We start from the raw sequence: 18,456 nt of genomic DNA, 5'->3' as shown, positions 1-18,456 counted from the left end.
ACCCACTCCAGTATTCTTGCCTGGAAAATCCCATGGACCAGAGGAGCTGCAGTCCATGGGGGTCACTAGGAGTCAGACAAGACTGAGCGACTTCACTTTGACTTTTCACTTTCATGCATTGGAGAAGGAAATGGCAACCCACTCCAGTGTTCTTGCCTGGAGAATCCCAGGGACGGGAAACCTGGTGGGCTGCCGTCTAGTGGGGTCGCACAGACGTCGGACACGGACTGAAGCGACTTAGCAGCAGCAGCAGCAGCAGATCAACACTTTAGGAGAAGGGAGCCCTCCAGGAAGAGAAACTGCATACGTGAGAGCACAAAGGCCAAGCCTGGCCTTGCCTCCTAATGGGAAAAGTCTCTTCTGAGCTTACAAAGAGCAAGGTTCAAAGATGAGTTCCTAGTGTCTTCTTTTACAATTCAGGATGCAGTAAGCAGGAAGTCCCAGAAAGTGTGCTAACATGATTGGTGTCCTTGAGGACACGATGCATACCTTAGGCCCTTAAAGTCCTGACTTCTTGTAGGGTTAGGGTTAGGTCACTCAGAGAGTCACCTCATGTGTGAAAGACATTACCGCTTCTGCCCTGCCTCTGGTGAGTGAGTCCACCATTTTAACTTTTAATTTGCAACTTCAGAAGCTTAGACAACCAAGCAATATTGATTTTATTGCATATTCCAAGATATCATCATCATAATTAATCTCCTAGAAAACAATATTGTCTTTGTATTTCCAGAAAAGCAAGGGGCTAAGTTTGTTCTTGGTGATTATCCCCAAAGGGTGCTACTAACCTAAATGTGCTAGTGTATTATTCAACTTTTAACAGTTTAATACAGTTCTTGATTATTAATATGATTTTAATATCTGATACTACAAAAGGATAATAATGTTATAGAGCAAAAACAGGAGGAAAAGGTAAAATTATCATCACTATTGGTAATTCTCTGCTGGTAGGCAATGCTAAAAACATGCTTTATTACTTGGGCCTAACATCACTGCAGATGGTGACTGCATGACAGCCATGAAATTAAAAGACGCTTGCTCCTTGGAAGAAAGGTTATGACCAACTTAGGCAGCATATTAAAAAGCAGAGACATTACTTTGCCAACAAAGGTCCATCTAGTCAAAGCTATGGTTTATCCAGTAGTCATGTATGGGTGTGAGAGTTGGACTATAAAGAAAGCTGAGCACCAAAGAATTGATGCTTTTGAACTGTGGTATTAGAGAAGGTTCTTGAGAGTCCCTTGGACTGCAAAGAGATCCAACTAGTCCATCCTAAAGGAAATCAGTCCTGAATATTCATTGGAAAGACTGGTGCTGAAGCTGAAACTCCAATACTTTGGCTACCTGATGGGAAGAACTGACTCATTTGAAAAGACCCTGATTCTGGGAAAGATTGAAGGCAGGAGGAGAAGGGAATGACAGAGGATGAGATTGTTGGATGGCATCACCGACTGGATGGACATGAGTTTGAGTAAGCTCCGGGAGTTGGTGATGGACAGGGAAGCCTGGCAGACTGTAATCCATGGGGTCACAAAGAATCATACATAACTGAACAACTGAACTGAACTGAACTGAACAATTCAGAATAAAATGAAGCCAATCCACCAGGGAGCCATAAAAAGGGGGAGTGGCTAAATTCTCCACTGCCCCCCCCTGGATAATTCAATAAAATTGAGATATAAAGGTGTTTCCATCATCCAGAAGAACAAATGTTCATTCACCAAATATTTGCTGAGCACCTACTATGTGTGTAGCCCCAGATTAAGCATCTAGGCTCTAAAATCCCTTTTTCTCAGGTGGTCACATTTTATTTGAGAAATCGGATGGGAAAAGAATAAATCAAACTGAGTTACATGGTAGAATAGGTGAGTGTGAGCCACGCACCCTAGGCTCACAGAGGAGGAAACGACTTTTTCTTCCTGGATAAGCCCAGAAAGGGTGAAAGCTCACAGAAATAATCTTACAGCAAAGGTGAAATCTCACAGAAATCATCTTACAGAAATGGTCAAAGCAGATGACGGGTAACAGTTTCTCTACCTAAAAGAGAAACAGGAAGTGCCTGGGCCCATGGCAGGACACGCCCATACGCATGGATTCATCCATCCTGTTCACTGTCATATCCGCTGCCTGGCAGGCTGTTACTGTCACTCAGTATTTATTGGACAGATAGATGAACTCTGGTACAAGGATAACAGAATGTGAGAAGTCTTGTTATCTTGACTCCTATCTGACTGTGCATGCTAAGTCGCTTCAGTCATATTCGACTCTTTTCGACCCCATGGACTGTAGCCCTCCAGGCTCCTCTGTCTACGGGATTCTCCACGCAAGAATACTGGAGTGAAGAATCCTACTCCAGGGGATCTTCTCAACTTAAGGGAAGAACCCACATCTCATGTCTCCTACATTGGCAGGCATATTCTTTACCACTAGTGCCACCTGAGAAGCCCCTATTTGACCATAATTTTCCATTAAACTATTAATAATTTCTGCTGTCTAATGCAGGTTTACAGTCCATTATTAGCAATGCAAAAATGAAAAAACTTCTGAAAGCCAGAAAGTATTTTTCTGATTCCTATGGTGTCAAAATATAACCTGACTTGATCTCATTTAGTGGGAAATCCTGACCTGGACTAACATAAGGCTCTTTTTAATCTTTGTTTACTCTAATTAGTGTGAATGTGTATCTACTCTGCAGAGAAAATAAGTGTGCTTGATAATGGAGTGCTGCCCCAGAACTTGCCGGGAGTGGTGTATAATATACTCTATATGTACTGTCACACCTTTCTAAACCTGAAAAACTTTGAATTTCAAAGCACATTTGCCCCCAAGAGTTTTAGATGAAAAATCGTAGACCTGTAAAACATTATGATAAACCTATGAAATTTATAGATCCTATAAACTTGTGCTTCTTTATTTCCTTCTGGCTTATTGTTTGAGGTTTGTCTTATGCTAAACTCAGTCCAGGTTGGTGTGTTGCCTTACTGTGGTCACAAATTACTGTCACTCACGTATGTGATGAATTCCAGTCCAACCTCCCTCCCTGTGGCTTGACATATCCGGAGGTCCGGTATTGGCTCCAAATGACTGAAAGTACTTCTTTCACTTGACCCTGATATCCTGTCACTGTTTCAGTGATCATAAAATGTCTACTACCTCTTTAACAGTCATAGAGGCAGGGTTCACCCTCTGTGTGCCAAATGGAAAGAGACAGCAAAGTAAGAAATTACCTTCACCTTAATGTGAATGGACTATTGTAGGGTGCCTCAGAGACCAGAAAATTCAATACACTGAAAGAGAAAAGTGCAGAGAAGCAAGGAAATCAAGTCAAAGACAAACGCTGTCTTTTGAAAATCTTGCACAGACAAAACCTGAAAAGGAAGATAAAGAAAATCTACTTGTACTGAGCAACTCGTATTTATTAAATGCTGCACATTTAATCCACACAATTACCCAGAGAGAGCTATTGGGATACTTTTATTTTACAAAGAAGGAAAAGTATATTAGGATAGAAAAAACTTCCCTTAAAGATACAGAATTGGGAAGAGGCAAACCTGGAATTAGGGAGGACAGAGATAGGGTGCTCCCACAAAATATGCCACACTGCCTCACACGGCCCTGTGTTTAAAGTCACACGCCAAAGGATGCTGGCTGGAAAAGAGGAGTGGCCTCCGCTTTGCTCTCCTAGATAGTGCTTAACACCCATTTGGTTTATCACTATTAGCAGCAGTCAATAATGAACAGTCAATCGGCCATGCTTTCATACATGGCATCTAATTTATTTTTATTGTGATCAATAGCCGTGGACAGTGCTGCTGCTATAGCCTGGGCTTTGTCCTGGACACTTCACTTACAGTGAATTGTCTTCTCCTGCAAGAAAAGCGTTACAGACTCTAAGATTCAGGAAGTTGAGTAAATTTCCGAGGGTTCCTCTACTAGCAAGTGGTCGAGACGGGATTGAAATATACAATTATCTAACTCTAAACACACATATTCTTCCCATATATCGCGCTGAAACACTCAAATATGGAGCTATTGCTGGCACTGAATCACAAGGGCCATCTATGATTCGAAGCACTTACCCTTGAAGCATTACTGAAGGGGAGCAGAAGGTTCAGGCCACCGCCACATTTGATCTCTCCCAACAAACGAGAGACACAGAGGCACACGTGGAATTTGAAATGCCCTAGAATAGCCACCTCTGACTTCCTTGGCTCTGAGAATACAATCTCCTTTTAGAAACACAAAACCAAAGTATGTATTTTGACATACTGTAATCCACTCACTCTTTATACAAACTAAGGAAGCCATCCATTGATTCTGGAAGTTGTCCCACACTGGACTGAGCTTTGGACAGGCCACCTGTGATGTGATTTTTTTTTAAACTTTGCCACCTAGTATATGACAGCATGAATGAGAAGGTGCACAGATATAAGGAAATCGGCCCTACTCCCTTCATGAAGAGGCACTGCAGTAAGAATATTCTCTTCTGAATATAACATGGACTGGGACTGAAGAAGGAGGCTATGTCCCTAGCACAGAGCCCTGAGTCCAAATCTTCTCTCTGTAGCCGTATTCTCAATGACCTATGAGATACCCCTTCCCGCCACATCCCCAGCACCCCAAGAACTAGATGATGCAGGGGTTCTCAGCCCACCCCCATGCCTCAGGGTAGTAGAGTTGCTGATGGGGATTAAATATGTATGTGAAGCGTGGGAAGTGCTGCTGTTGTCACAGGGACTGGAGATTTGATCTTTTAGTGGGAGGGGATGAGAAATCTAAAGGAGATACATGAGACTGTCCAGGAAAATACCAAGATATCAATTCCTTTGTTGGGAATACTGCCATAAAGCCGTTGCTTGGTCCCAAGCCTGTGACTGAAGTCTGATGTCAAAATATTTCCTTGTCTCTCTGATCCCTCAAACACTTCTCTCATGCAAAAAGTATTACTAAACGCCATATTGCCTCAGATACTGACATTGGTAGCTCAGCTGGTAAAGAATCTGCCTGCAGTGCAGGAGACCCCAGTTCAATTCCTAGGTTGGGAAGATCACCTGGAGAAGGGATAGGCTAGCAACTCCAGTATTCTTGGGCTTACCTTGGGTGGCTTATTCTCGGGTGGCTTGCTGCTGCTGCTGCTGCTGCTAAGTCGCTTCAGTCATGTCCGACTCTGTGCGACCCCATAGATGGCAGCCCACCAGGCTCCCCCACCCCTGGGACTCTCCAGGCAAGAACACTGGAGTGAGTTGCCATTTCCTTCTCCAATGCATGAAAGTGAAAATTGAGAGTGAAGTCACTCAGTCGTATCCAGCTCTTAGCGACCCCATGGACTGCAGCGCACCAGGCTCCTCCATCCATGGGATTTTCCAGGCAAGAGTACTGGAGTAGAGTGCCATTGCCTTCTCCGAAAATACTTACTACCTTGGTCTTTATAAAAAAAAAAAAATTGCTGAGCTCTGTATTGGGCTTCCCTGACAGCTCAGTTGGTAAGGAATCCACCTGCAATGCAGGAAACCCTGATTCAGTTCCTGGGTTGGGAAGATCCCCTGGAGAAGGGATAGGCTACCCACTCCACTATTCATGGGCTTCCCTGGTGGTTCAGCTGGTAAAGAATCCATCTGAAATGTGGGACCATCTGGGTTTGATCCCTGGGTTGGGAAGATCCTCTGGAGAAGGTAAAGGCTACCCATTCACTTCAGGCATTCTGAGAGCAAGGTGGTGATACTGGCATTCTTTAGAGAGTACTGATGAGCCACAGCACCATGTAAAAGATCCCCAACCCAGGATATATTTTTAATAATGAAGATGAGAATAGACAGCTCCTAATCTGCCATACATGTATGTGGACGGGAGAAAGTTAGTCACTCAGTCGTGTCTGACTCTTTGTGACCCTATGGACTGTAGCCCGCCAGGCTCCTCTGTCCTTGGAATTCTCCAGGCAAGAATACTGGCGTAGGTTGCTATTTCCTTCTCTAGGGGATCTTCCTGACACAGGGGTCAAACTTAGTTCTCCTAGCACTGCAGGCAGAATCATTACCATCTGAGCCACCAGGGGAGCTGTATGTGGACAGGAAGCTGTTAGCAAATATAAATCCCCATTGCACTTCAACAAAGGATCATGTCCTGGAGCTTATTTGCAAGAATGACCTCATTTTTCCTTAAGAGTATTTACCAACAGCCCTCTCTTCTTCCAGGTCTTTATTTCTGTGTTAGCAATTCTCCTGTTCAACAGTCATTCTGAGCTCTCCCTATCACTCCTACCTCAGTTTCCATTAATTCTTTTCTGCTGAGCAGTAATAAATTAGGCAAGTATTGCCAAGAAGGGAATTATGAAGATCATAATTAACAAAGGAGACAGTTGGAGGATTTACAGTGAAGGCTGATCCCAGTCTAGTTTCACTGGGAGACAGCATCGTCTCAATCTCATTTGCCAGTAATTAGCTCTGCCTTTATTGCATTGTAAATACTGCCTTAATTACCAGGCTTCTTAGTTCAGAAGATGGAACTCTGTCGCCTTATTGGATTTCACGTTCTGGCAACCCCTCGTCATCATTGTCGGAGCCTGTGCTGTGCACAAAAGATATATGCAAATGCAGCTGGCAATGGCAGAGTGAGAGGATTACAAGGGCCAGAGATGAGCATATGAGAGATGGCACAGTCCTGGAGAAGGAGCCACCTGCCTCTCCCTAATTATCATCCTGATCCCTCTTATCCTGGAGTCTCCGGAGGAATTAGCAAATACAAATGAGGCAACCCTGTTGGGGTAGCCTCTGAAAAGCCTCAAGAAGCTTTTAGATGAGATAACCATCTTCAGAACTTCCAGGCTACAAAGAGGAAGTAGTCAATAATTAGGCACTAATTAGCATCAGCTAGGAAATGGGCCCAGAGATACAGAGGCCAGAGTGCAGGGAATGCAAATTTGAGGCTCAGTTTACCCACTAATTCACTGTGGGTCTTAGATAAATGATTTCCCTTTTGGACCTCAGCTCTCACCACTGAAAAAAATGAGTTAGGTTATGTTCAGATGCTCATTTGAGTCCGACTCTTTGTGACCCCATGGACTGTAGCCTGCTAGGCCACTCTGTCCAGGGGATTTCCCAGGCAAGACTACTGCAGTGGGTTGCCATTCCCTTCTCCAGGGGATCTTCCACTCCCAGGGATTGAACCTGGGTCTCCTGCATTGCAGGTGGATTCTTTACCAATTATTCAGGGAAGCTTGGGATTAGGCTAAGTGGTTGCATATAACTCCAGATCAAAAACTGCATGAATTTCAAAATTCTATGCGGAAATTCAACAGCAATTCAACTGCAAGTGGGCTGGACAGTCCGATGCCATTTCCCATCTCAAGCACACGTCCTTCCTTTCCATGTTCTGCTCCATGGTCAGCTCACAAAGTATCGTGCAAGTAGAACTAACTGTTGGGTGCGACGCTCAACAACCAGGGGATAAGAGTGTGGGGTGGATGCTCCAGTCTCCCATCTTCCGGGTGGATGATCCTGGGCCACATCAGGCAGGCTGCTCAGAAATATCAGAAGAAGTGAACTCTGTTGCCTACAGCAGTGACCTCAATAATGTTCCCCTTCTGTCAGCTTTTCTTCTTTCCTTCAGTTCAGTTCAGTTCAGTTGCTCAGTCATGTCCAACTCTTTGCGACCCCATGAATCACAGCACGCCAGGCCTCCCTGTCTATCACCAACTCCCGGAGTTCACCCAAACTCCTGTCCATCGAGTTGGTGATGCCATCCAGCCATCTCATCCTATATCGTCCCCTTCTCCTCCTGCCCCCAGTCTCTCCCAGCATCAGGGTGTTTTCCAATGAGTCAACTCTTTGCATGAGGTGGCCAAAGTATTGGAGTTTCAGCCTCAGCATCAGTCCTTACAATGAACACCTAGGACTGGTCTCCTTTAGGATGCACTGGTCTGCTCCCTAAGATCGCCTTCTAAAAAAAAATTCCTTCCTCCGAAGGAGTTGCTTTCAGGGAACAGAAACTAAGACAGTCTTTCAATTTACAAAACAAAGACATTTAGGGTGAGAAGGAAATAATGCAACTAGACTAAGGGCAATGTTCTTTCTGCTGCCCCGGGTATAGATGGACAGCCCACTTGGTTGAGAAACATCCCCAGAAGAGACCTTCCTTCTTAGCATCTCATCCAAAAAGATACAATCTACAAGAGAAATATTAACAAACCTCATTATATAAAGGGGGCTTTCCAGGTGGCACAAGTGGTAAAGAACCTACCTGCCAGTGCAGGAGACATAAGAGATGCAGGTTCAATTCCTGGGTCAGGCATTTCCCCTGGAGTAGGAAATGGCAAGCAACCCGCTCCAGTATTCTTGCCTGGAGAATCCCATGGATAGAGGAGCCTGGTGGGCTATGGTCCATAGGGTCCATACAGTCCATAGGGTTGCAAAGAGTCGGACACAACTGAAGCAACTTAGAAGGATTATATAAAGAATAAGAAATACCATACGTGTTGGAAAATTATTAGCAACAAAAATAAAAGAACACAAGCTTTGATACCAAACAGACCTAGATATGAATCCTTACTCTACCATTTCTTGGCTGTGTGACCTTGATGCAGAAGCTTTTTATAGTTTACTGGGCAACTCTGTAAGAAATCAGAGCTGGTGCACTGGGATGATCCTGAGGGATGGGATGGGGAGGGAGGTGGGAGGGGGGTTCAAGATGGGGAATACATGTACACCCATGGCTGATTCATGTCAATGTATGGCAAAAACCACTACAATATTGTAAAGTAATTAGCCTCCAATTAAAATAAATAAATTGTTTTTAAAGAAATGAGGAATAAATAGACCTAAAATAACAGTAAGTGAATGAAGTGAAAGTTGCTCAGTCGTGTCTGACTCTTTGCAATCCCATGCATTGTAGCCCGCCAGGCTCCTTTGTCCACAGAATTCTCCAGGCAAGAATACTGCAGTGGGTACCATTCCTTTCAGGTAACCATCCCAGCCCAGGGATTGAACCCAGGTCTCCTGCATTGCAGGTGGATTCTTTACTGCCTGAGCCACCAGGGAAGCCCAAGAATACAGGAGTGGTAGCCTATCCCTTCTCCAGGGGATCTTCCTGACCCAGGAATCAAACTGGGGTCTCCTGCATTGCAGGCAGATTCTTTAAAAGCTAACCTCCCAATAAATTACCATTATCATTTCATTACTATTACCATCGTTATATATAATAATTTTGTGATTGCTATTCAAACAAAAAAAGAAACAAATCATGCTGCAAATGATAACCTCACTCAAAACTGGAGTTTTAGTTACTTTGTGCCCTTTGGAAACAATAGGCAGGGAGTGTTTCTTCCTTCTTTTCTGATGATTGTAACAGCAAGACACAGGAAAATATAAATGAAAAGGAACACTACAGATTGTACCCCTCCCTCTCTCTGCCGAGGACTTGGAGAAGGCCCATTGATGACTCTTGGCACTGAAGCACTTCATTCCTTTGGGTTGTGGACTGACACTCCCAGGGTTGATGAAGACTGAGACAGAGATCCACCCTCCCTGGCTCTCCCTTTCCCGAAATCACCTGTGCCAACTGTTACGGAAGGCTTCCCAGATTCTGCAGAAGAAGCAGGCAAGCATCCAGTAATGAATACGCCGGGATGCAAAGCTATGTCAGAAAACCATCCAATCTCAAGGACCTTAAATGTCAGCAGATCTCTCCGACTGTAGCCTTGCCAAGTGGTTGCCCTGCAACTCCTGAACACTGCCGACGTTTTGAGATGGGCTATTCCATATTGTGACAGCTCCGACTTCTAGAAAGCTTTATATTCTTTATATTCATCCAAAATATTTTCCCTGTAGCTTATGCTCATCATTTGTTATACTTCTAATCTATTAAGTCATTTAGAATAAAAGTGAATCTTTTCTCCATATGGCAACCCTTGAAAAAATTGGAAACCTCAGTCACCTCTTCCCTTGGTTGCCATTTCTTCTGGCTAGACAGCTCCATATCTTTCTTCAGTTCTTCATTTATTCCCCACCATTCAGGGTGATCAGGGAAATAGCTTGAATGTATCTAAATAGCTAACTGCCTTTGCGATAAAATAATAATAATAGTATGGTTTAATTACTAAACAAATAATTGAGAATTGGCAGTATGATTCAAATAGAGTCCATAAATACATGTCACTTAAAAGAAACTGATTATTCCTCAGTCAGGTCTGACTCTCTGTGACCCCATGGCTGTAAACTTTGCAAAATTTCCCCCTCTTCTGTCTCTGGTCTCAGCAGTTAATATGCAGATTTTGTGTTAGTCACTGAATTGTCCAACCATGGGACCCCATGGACTGTAGCCGCCTGACTCTTCTGTCCTTGGGATTATCCCAGCAAGGATACTGGAATGGGTAGCCATTCCCTTCTCCAGGGTATCTTCCCGAGCCACAGGTCAAACCCAGGTTTTCTGCATTGCAGACAGATTCTTTACCATCTGAGCCACCAGGAGCGCCCATTACTTAAAAGGCAGATGGTTATTTAGGAAGGGCATGGACTCTGGAGTTAGATCAGCTTGAATTTGAACCTCAGCTCTGCTGCTTACTGGCTTAGTGACCTTGGACAGATTGTGTGACACCTTTCAGCCTCAGTTTCCTTGTCTGTAAAATGGACTTAAAACACACATCCCAGAGAGTTACCATGAGGATTAAATGAGAGAAATGACATAAATGTACTCCAGGTGCAGCCTGGCCACATGATGCAATAGAAAGAACATGAGCTTGGAAGCTAGATGGAAGAGTTGGAATCTTGTCTGTGCTACTGCTTATCCATGAAAATCTGCAGGAGTAACTGAGGTAGTCTGAGCCTCTTCTTCATCTGTCAAATGCCAAACAACACTGAATTTAAAAATATATGGTAAAGATGAAAAAACTATTTGTAATATGCCTAGAGTAGAGTCTATTTCTTGAGTTATCCTTATTTTTTTTTTAAGTTTCTTTTTCCTTTCACTCTCACTAGAAGATGCAAACCAGGATAACCTTCTAATTTGGGGTTTCGACCAAGGTGGTGGTAGAAGGAATGGGTATTATGAAAAAAAAGAGATGCCACGCATTAAAAAAATCCAGATGATTCCCCTAAAAAGTAAAAAGTTTACGAGAAGTAATTAAAACAATAATGTCAAGACAGTATACATTTTGATTTTTTACATATTTATATTCAAAAAGAGACCAAGAGAGTTATACTGGTGATACAACAGGATACTAGTGAGTCTGTGATTTTTTTTTTTTTTTTAAGTTTAAAATATCAGGAGAGGAATTCACAGGGATGAAGCCAGATCATGTTTGGGCCACTGGGAAGAATGTTAAATATTCAGGATGGTGCAAAGAAAAGGCAGAAAGAGCACATGGAACCTCTATACAGTCTGTGTATCTATTCAAAAGGTGTGCCCTGGCCCAACAGATGTAAGAGAAAGATGATTGCTATGGGCTTGATGCCAATCCATCACCGTTCCTGGAAAAACACACCCTAAACACTCATTACTTTTGAGAAGGAGTGTCTGAGTGCATGAAAGACAAATCAGAAGTACCGACCTATAGGGTAAAGACACTTTGACTTCCAAGTCTAAATTTGAAAGCCACTTTGAAAACATTCAGTGGAAAAGGTATCCAGTGATTTTTTTTCTGACTGCTTCTTCAGTCTGCTTTGTACCCTGAAGAAACCACTTTTCCCTCTCTCTGCATCTCTGTGTAAGATGTAAGGTGGACTGAGGGTGCGCTGGCCAATTTCTTGGCTCCCTTTCAGCACCAACAAATGCGATCTATGTTTCTTTTCTGTCAAAAGTATTCAAGATTGATTAGCATCAAGAAACCTGCAAATTTCCAGGCAGCTTTCAGCATAGAGCCTGGAATGGTAGAAGCTAAATGAGAATATATGCTTGGATGTGTACTGTTTCAAAATTAAAATCAATCAATGAACATCTAGGCAATGCTCAAAGTGGTTAGATAACATCTGGTTAATTGAAACCTAAGATCACTTGCAGGATACAGGCTTTTACTACACTGGAACCAGTACAGATTGACATCCCGTTCTAGAAATTCTTGCATTAAACCATGATTTCAGCAAGAACGTAAGTGGGTCTCCTCCCTTCCTTCAAAAGAGTCTTTGTTCAGTCTTAAAGGTAGCAATGTGAGCTAATTGGCTTCCTTCTAAGCCAAGAAGGAAGTCCCCACCTCCTCTTTTACACACATCCCTTCATCCTTCTTCCTTAGTCTCAGTCCCTGGCATGTTTTATCATGAGGCAGAGGCTGGGCAGGTTCAAGTTTGTGTCCAGTACAGAAGGCAGAGGCAAGTCTGGGGGAAGGATTTGGTGTCTGGGGGCCTTAAGGACTTGAAAACAAGGCCACCTACACACCGTCCATTCATTTGCTATCTAGAGAAATATGGAGCCGCCCAGATGCAATATCCTCAGACGTGCATCCCTCCTGGAGATACAGCCTGTGCTTGGAGGAGTGCATGCTCATTCTCTTCAGATGTGCCCGACTGTGCGACCCTATGGACCGTAGCCCGCCACCTTCCTCTGTCCATGGGGATTCTCCAGGCAAGAATACTGGAGGGGGTTGCTATGCCCTCCTCCAGGGGATCTTCCCAACCCAGGTATTGAACCCACATCTCTTTACATCTCCTGCACTGGCAGGCAGGTTCTTTTATATTAGTGCCACCTGGGAAGCCCACCTATACAGCCTAAATATTCAATATTAATGACATCATTTCATAATTATTACATGTGATGACAATAATGATACAGTCATTTGACCAACACACTGGAACACAAACACTGTCCTTCAGTCACATACACATATCATGTTGTCATTACAGAGGTCATAACTTGCTTCTTCATGGACTATTTCCCCAAAGAAATGAGGCTGCTCCAATGCTTTGTCCTCCTGGTCATCTCTAGGGAAGTTGGTTACCTTGATGAGTTGCTGAAGGAAGTAAATGCCAAACCCCTTCCCCTGCCGGGAGGAAAGGCAGTATTCATCTTGGGCCACCCACTCCCTATATTATGCTTCATCCCTTTCATCAAATGCCTTTGCCATTCATTCCAGCAACAGAAGGCCGGGGTGGGCCAGCCGGATGGCATGGTGCTGAAATCGCTCCCCATAAAAACGTGCCTGCAATGTTACAACAGCTTTGATACTGTTGTAATGCACCCATAAAATCAAGGAACATATGCAGAGGCAGCTGCTGGTGGCAGCAAAGGAATGTAAAAAATATGGGGCTGTTGAAAAACTTTGATAGATTTTACTGCCAGCCAAGTATATATATTTTTTATGGTCTGCTATGTGAAACTACAAACAAATGCCATGCTTTTCTTTAGTGTGTTTATTCATTGCATCATTTACAACAAATTTCTGAGACAAGCTAGTAGGCTGGATGGCTAGTTTTCAAATCAGTGGTTTCTGTTTAGCCTTAAGTAACTCAGAGAAAAAGAAAAAGGCTTTAATAACTGGCCCTTGGAAGGCAGTGGGGAAGCCCTAGGTATTAGGAAAAAGCTAATGTCACTCCCCCTAAACCATTTCCCTACATCACACCCTCTGTATACATCAGGACCCTCAGAAGATGGCTTCACAACGGCTTTGATCTGGCAAGCAACTAAGTAGGGATATGATAATTAGGGAGGAAAATATCAGATTACTGAAGCCTAAGAGAAGGCTGATGCAGGAAGAGATCGAAGTCAAAAGGAGAAGAGGGCGGCAGAGGATGAGATAGTTAGTTAGCATCACCGACTCAATGGACACGAACTTGGGCAAACTCCAGGAGATAGTGAAGGGCAGGGAAGCCTGGCACGCTTCAGTACTTGGGATTGCAAATAACTGGACACAACTTAGCCACTGAACAACAACAACAAGGGTAGTATTAGTATAAAAATAAAAGGATGCACAAAGTAAATCAATAGGATGTGAAAAGAAAATATTACAACTACCATTACATTTATTTGTATGTAAAATAATAGAGAAAAAAGTATGTTTACTCATATTTAATATATACTCAATGGGAGTGCTCTTATTACTAGCAGGTCAATGCAGGGCAGGACTCAATCCAAAATTCATATACCGTAGCCATGAAATTAGAAGATGGTTGCTTCTTGGAAGGAAAGCTATGACAAACCCAGACAGTATGTGACAAAGCAAAGACATCACTTTGTCGACAAAGGTTCTTATCATCAAGGCTATGGTTTTTCCAGTAGTCACATACGGTTGTGGGAGCTGGACCATAAAGAAGGCAGAGTGCTGAAGAATTGATGCTCTTGAATTGTGGTGTTGGAGAAGACTCTTGAGAGACCCTTAGATTGCAAGGAGAACCAACCAATCTTAAAGGAAATCAACCCTGAATACTCATTAGAAGGACTAATGCTGGAGCTGAAGCTCAAATACTTATGCAAATAGCCAGTTCGTTGGAAAAGACCCTGATGCTGGGGAAGACTGCAGGCAGAGGAGGAGATGGTGACAGAGGATGCGATGGTTGGGTGGTATCACCGATGCAATGGACAAGAAGTTGGGCAAACTCTGGGAATTGGTGAGAGACAGGGAAGCCAGGCACGCTGCAGTCCATGGGGTTGCAAAGAGACGGACATGAGTTAATGACTGAACAACCACAACATAGTCATATGTTGGGATAAATATTCCAAAATTCTTTGTTATAAATGTATGACAAAAAGTGTAGAGACTGCTGAGTTAATAGTACAAAACTCTTTACCTCACACAATGAGAAAAGGCCCAAATTATCAAGAAATAGTTTTTTTGTTTTTCTTAGACCACGAGGCATTTATTGCTTTCTTATTTGCAAGATCACATTAGTGACTAGTGGCAATGAAAAAGAACAGTTGACATCAATGCCATTCAAAACAGTAATTTAATAAGAATAATGTCCAGAGACAGCCACTAAAATCAAACTTGAAGACTAGGGAAATTTTCATTTTTCATCAGAACTGGAATATATAAAATATTAAATGTTTTCTCCATTATGACATTTTAATCATATCACATACTCTTCATATAGAGATAGGAAATAATTCTGATTTGATATGATATGTTTTACAGCATGAGTGAAAAGTGAATGGGTTAATTGCTCAGTAATGTTCCACTCTTTTTACAACTCCATGGATTGTGGCCTGCCAGGCTCCTCTGTCCACGGAATTCTCCAGGCAAGAACAGTGGAGTGGGTTGCCATTCCTGCTCCAGGGGATCTTCCTGACCCAGGGATCGAACCCAGGTCTCCTGCATTGCAGGAAAATTCCTTACCATTTGAGCCACCAGGGACATTTCAATCACATCACATACTCTTCATACAGACATAGGAAATAATTCTTACATGATTTGTTTCAGAGCATAAAAGTGTGGCAAATTTCCAAATTATTTTATTTGGCTGGAACATGTGTACTCTGGTTGGTTGGCTGGCATATGTTTGTTCTTACTTTGAATGTGAGCTTTCGGTGACTCCCATGTTGACACTAGTTTTATTTTTTCTTATACTTTTTATCCTGCTACTGCTGCTGCTGCTGCTAAGTTGCTTCAGTCGTATCCGACTCTGTGTGACCCCATAGACGGCAGCTCACCAGGCTCCCCCGTCCCTGGGATTCTCCAAGCAAGAACACTGGAGTGGGTTTCCATTTCCTTCTCCAATGCATGAAAGTGGAAAGTGAAAATTGAAAGTGAAGTCCCTCCGTCGTGTCCGACTCTTCGCGACCGCATGGACTGAAGCCTACCAGGCTCCTCCGTTCATGGGATTTTTAATGGAGATATGGAAGGCTCAAAATGCATACACCCACAGCGTCCCCTTACCCTGCTCTTTCGAGGACACCATGTGATCCTCCTTGCTGCAAACCACAGTCAGCTTCAGAAGAGGAAAAAAAAAACACTAAGCGACTAAAGTAAAGCCATGACCATAAATTTTAGTAATTGAGAATTTGGTATAGTTTTAAATAAGCGTGGGTTGGATAATAGAAGAAGATTCGTATTCTGGATCTGCCGTTAACATGGCTGTGTGTTAAGTGGGCAAGTTACTCTTTCTTAGACATAGTCGTCTGTAGAATATACATACTTTATTCATACCTTAACAGGATTGGTGGTACTAGATAAATGGAAACTATTATCATGAATATTATAACATAACATTTATTGCCTGTAACATCTGTCCACGGAAGGGCAAATAATTCAGAAGATTTAATATGATCATTATCATCATTAAAACAAGGTTGGGAACGGAGGAAGTAGTAGAGGAAAATCAGAAACGCTTGTATGTAGAATGAGAATGAAGGAACTTTAAATATTGTCTAATGAATCCCTCTCAGAGTTCCGCTTCATGCAGCAAGACAAAGGAGTTAACACAAGGCTGCACAGCCAGCAACTGCTGCTATCTTTGTGAAGAGACACGGCTTGGCTTAAGTCTTTCCAGTGGTCTTCAATGATTTATCTCTTGACCACACAGGAACCAATGAAACAAGCACATTTCCAGTCCTGACTTCTTGGGCTCAGGTGAAAAATCTATTAATAAGCATGAAAGGCCAGATGGACTGGCCAAGGCCTGGAGCACAGAGGTTAGGTTTAGAGAAACCATCTGGGGCTCATTCTTAACGCCTTAGTGAAAAAGCCAGCGAGAGCCCAGAACACAACAGTCAGTTAGTTGGAGGCCCGCTGGTTCTGTCGGCCTTTTACTGATACAGAAAAATGTTGGTCTGAGAAGGGAAAGGCTTTGTTAGTTTCTTCTTCCTTTTCTAATTTTAAAAACTGTATACATGTTGGTAGCTAGGAAAGTAAGCTGAGAATTCGGGATTCACCCAGGTCCACATTTCCCAGCATGACAGCAGACAGTTCCCAGAGCCCCTGTTCCATCTGAGGTGTTGTTCCCATAGTAGGGGGTGAGAGAGGTCTGGCTCTGGGTGTTCGCTGGAGGAAAAATCCAAACTACCCATCTGAGTTTGTCAAACACTTGTCCTAGAAACAAGTTGGTTCCGTTCAGTGTTACCCACCTTCCAGAAGAGTTCATGCTAAACTTTCAGAATTACTGAGTTTCCAAATGTAAAAATAAAAATCTCATCATCACAGCAATAGAACAGAATGCTTTTAAATGTCAGCTCCTTACTTACTGGCCGTTTGATTTCACACAGGTTACTTAACCATTCTAACCTGTAGTTACTTCATGTTAAAGGATGATAATAATAAAGTGTCTTCATGTTAAAAGACGACTTAAAAAAGAAACAATTTATGTAAGAAAGTTAGCACAGTTCATTCATTGTTTTCATCCATTCATTCTGTCAACATGTATTCACTGGGTACTAACTCTATTCCAGGCAGAGAAGGCATAGCAGTGAAAAGGTACATAATATACTCGCTTATAATAGGCAACTAAATTACAGCAGTGATTTTAAAAATGCAGAAATTTGGGAAATAGGGAAAAAAAAGGATTTTTTTTTAAACTCATAACCCTACTGGCTATAAATAACCAATTTTAGTATTTTTTTACATAATTCTTTGCTTTCATTTATTTTGAACAACAATGATCTAGATAAAGCTAAACCTAAAAGAGTATAAAGCAACTACAAATGGTGGACTTTCTATGAGAATATGTTATAAGCAATATTTAGAAAATGCTTATTGCTAATTTTATATTTTATTATGTGCTAACAAAGGAGCATTATCAGAGTTTTAGATTATAAGGGTATTTTAACTTTGGAATAAATGAAACAAAATTTTATAATTTTGGGCAGACAGATCTCATTTTGAATCGAGCCTCTGTCTCTAACTAGCTGTGTGATCTTGGGAGATTTTAGTTCTCTAAGATTCAGTTTTCTCATCTTCAAATTTAGTTAAGGTTCTATTTATGATCTAGTTATTACCAATGTCTAAAAGAATACAAGCTTTTGTTATTTCATGAAATTAATAAATGCCTGCCTTTAGATTTAAGGGCCTAGATCTGATAGATAGAGTGCCTGATGAACTATGGAATGAGGTTCGTGACATTGTATAGGAGACAGGGGTCAAGACCATCCCCATGGAAAAGAAATGCAAAAAAGCAAAATGGCTGTCTGGAGAGGACTTACAAATAGCTGTGAAAAGAAGAGAAGCAAAAACCAAAGGAGGAAAGGAAAGATATAAGCATCTGAATGCAGAGTTCAAAAGAATAGCAAGAAGAGATAAGAAAGCCCTCCTCAGCGATCAGTGCAAAGAAATAGAGGAAAACAACAGAATGGGAAAGACTAGAGATCTCTTCAAGAAAATTAGAGATACCAAGGGAATCTTTCATGCAATCTTTCATGCAAAGATGGGCTCGATAAAGGACAGAAATGGTATGGACCTAACAGAAGCAGGAGATATTAAGAAGAGGTGGCAAGAATGTACAGAAGAACTGTACAAAAAAGATCTTCACAATCCAGATAATAACGATGGTGTGATCACTGACCTAGAGCCAGACATCCTGGAATGTGAAGTCAAGTGGGCCTTAGAAAGTATCA

Source organism: Bison bison, unplaced genomic scaffold (assembly GCF_000754665.1).
Source record: "Bison bison bison isolate TAMUID 2011002044 unplaced genomic scaffold, Bison_UMD1.0 scf7180017854252, whole genome shotgun sequence".
Taxonomy (NCBI): Eukaryota; Metazoa; Chordata; class Mammalia; order Artiodactyla; family Bovidae; genus Bison; species Bison bison.
This window is presented reverse-complemented; position numbering follows the sequence as displayed.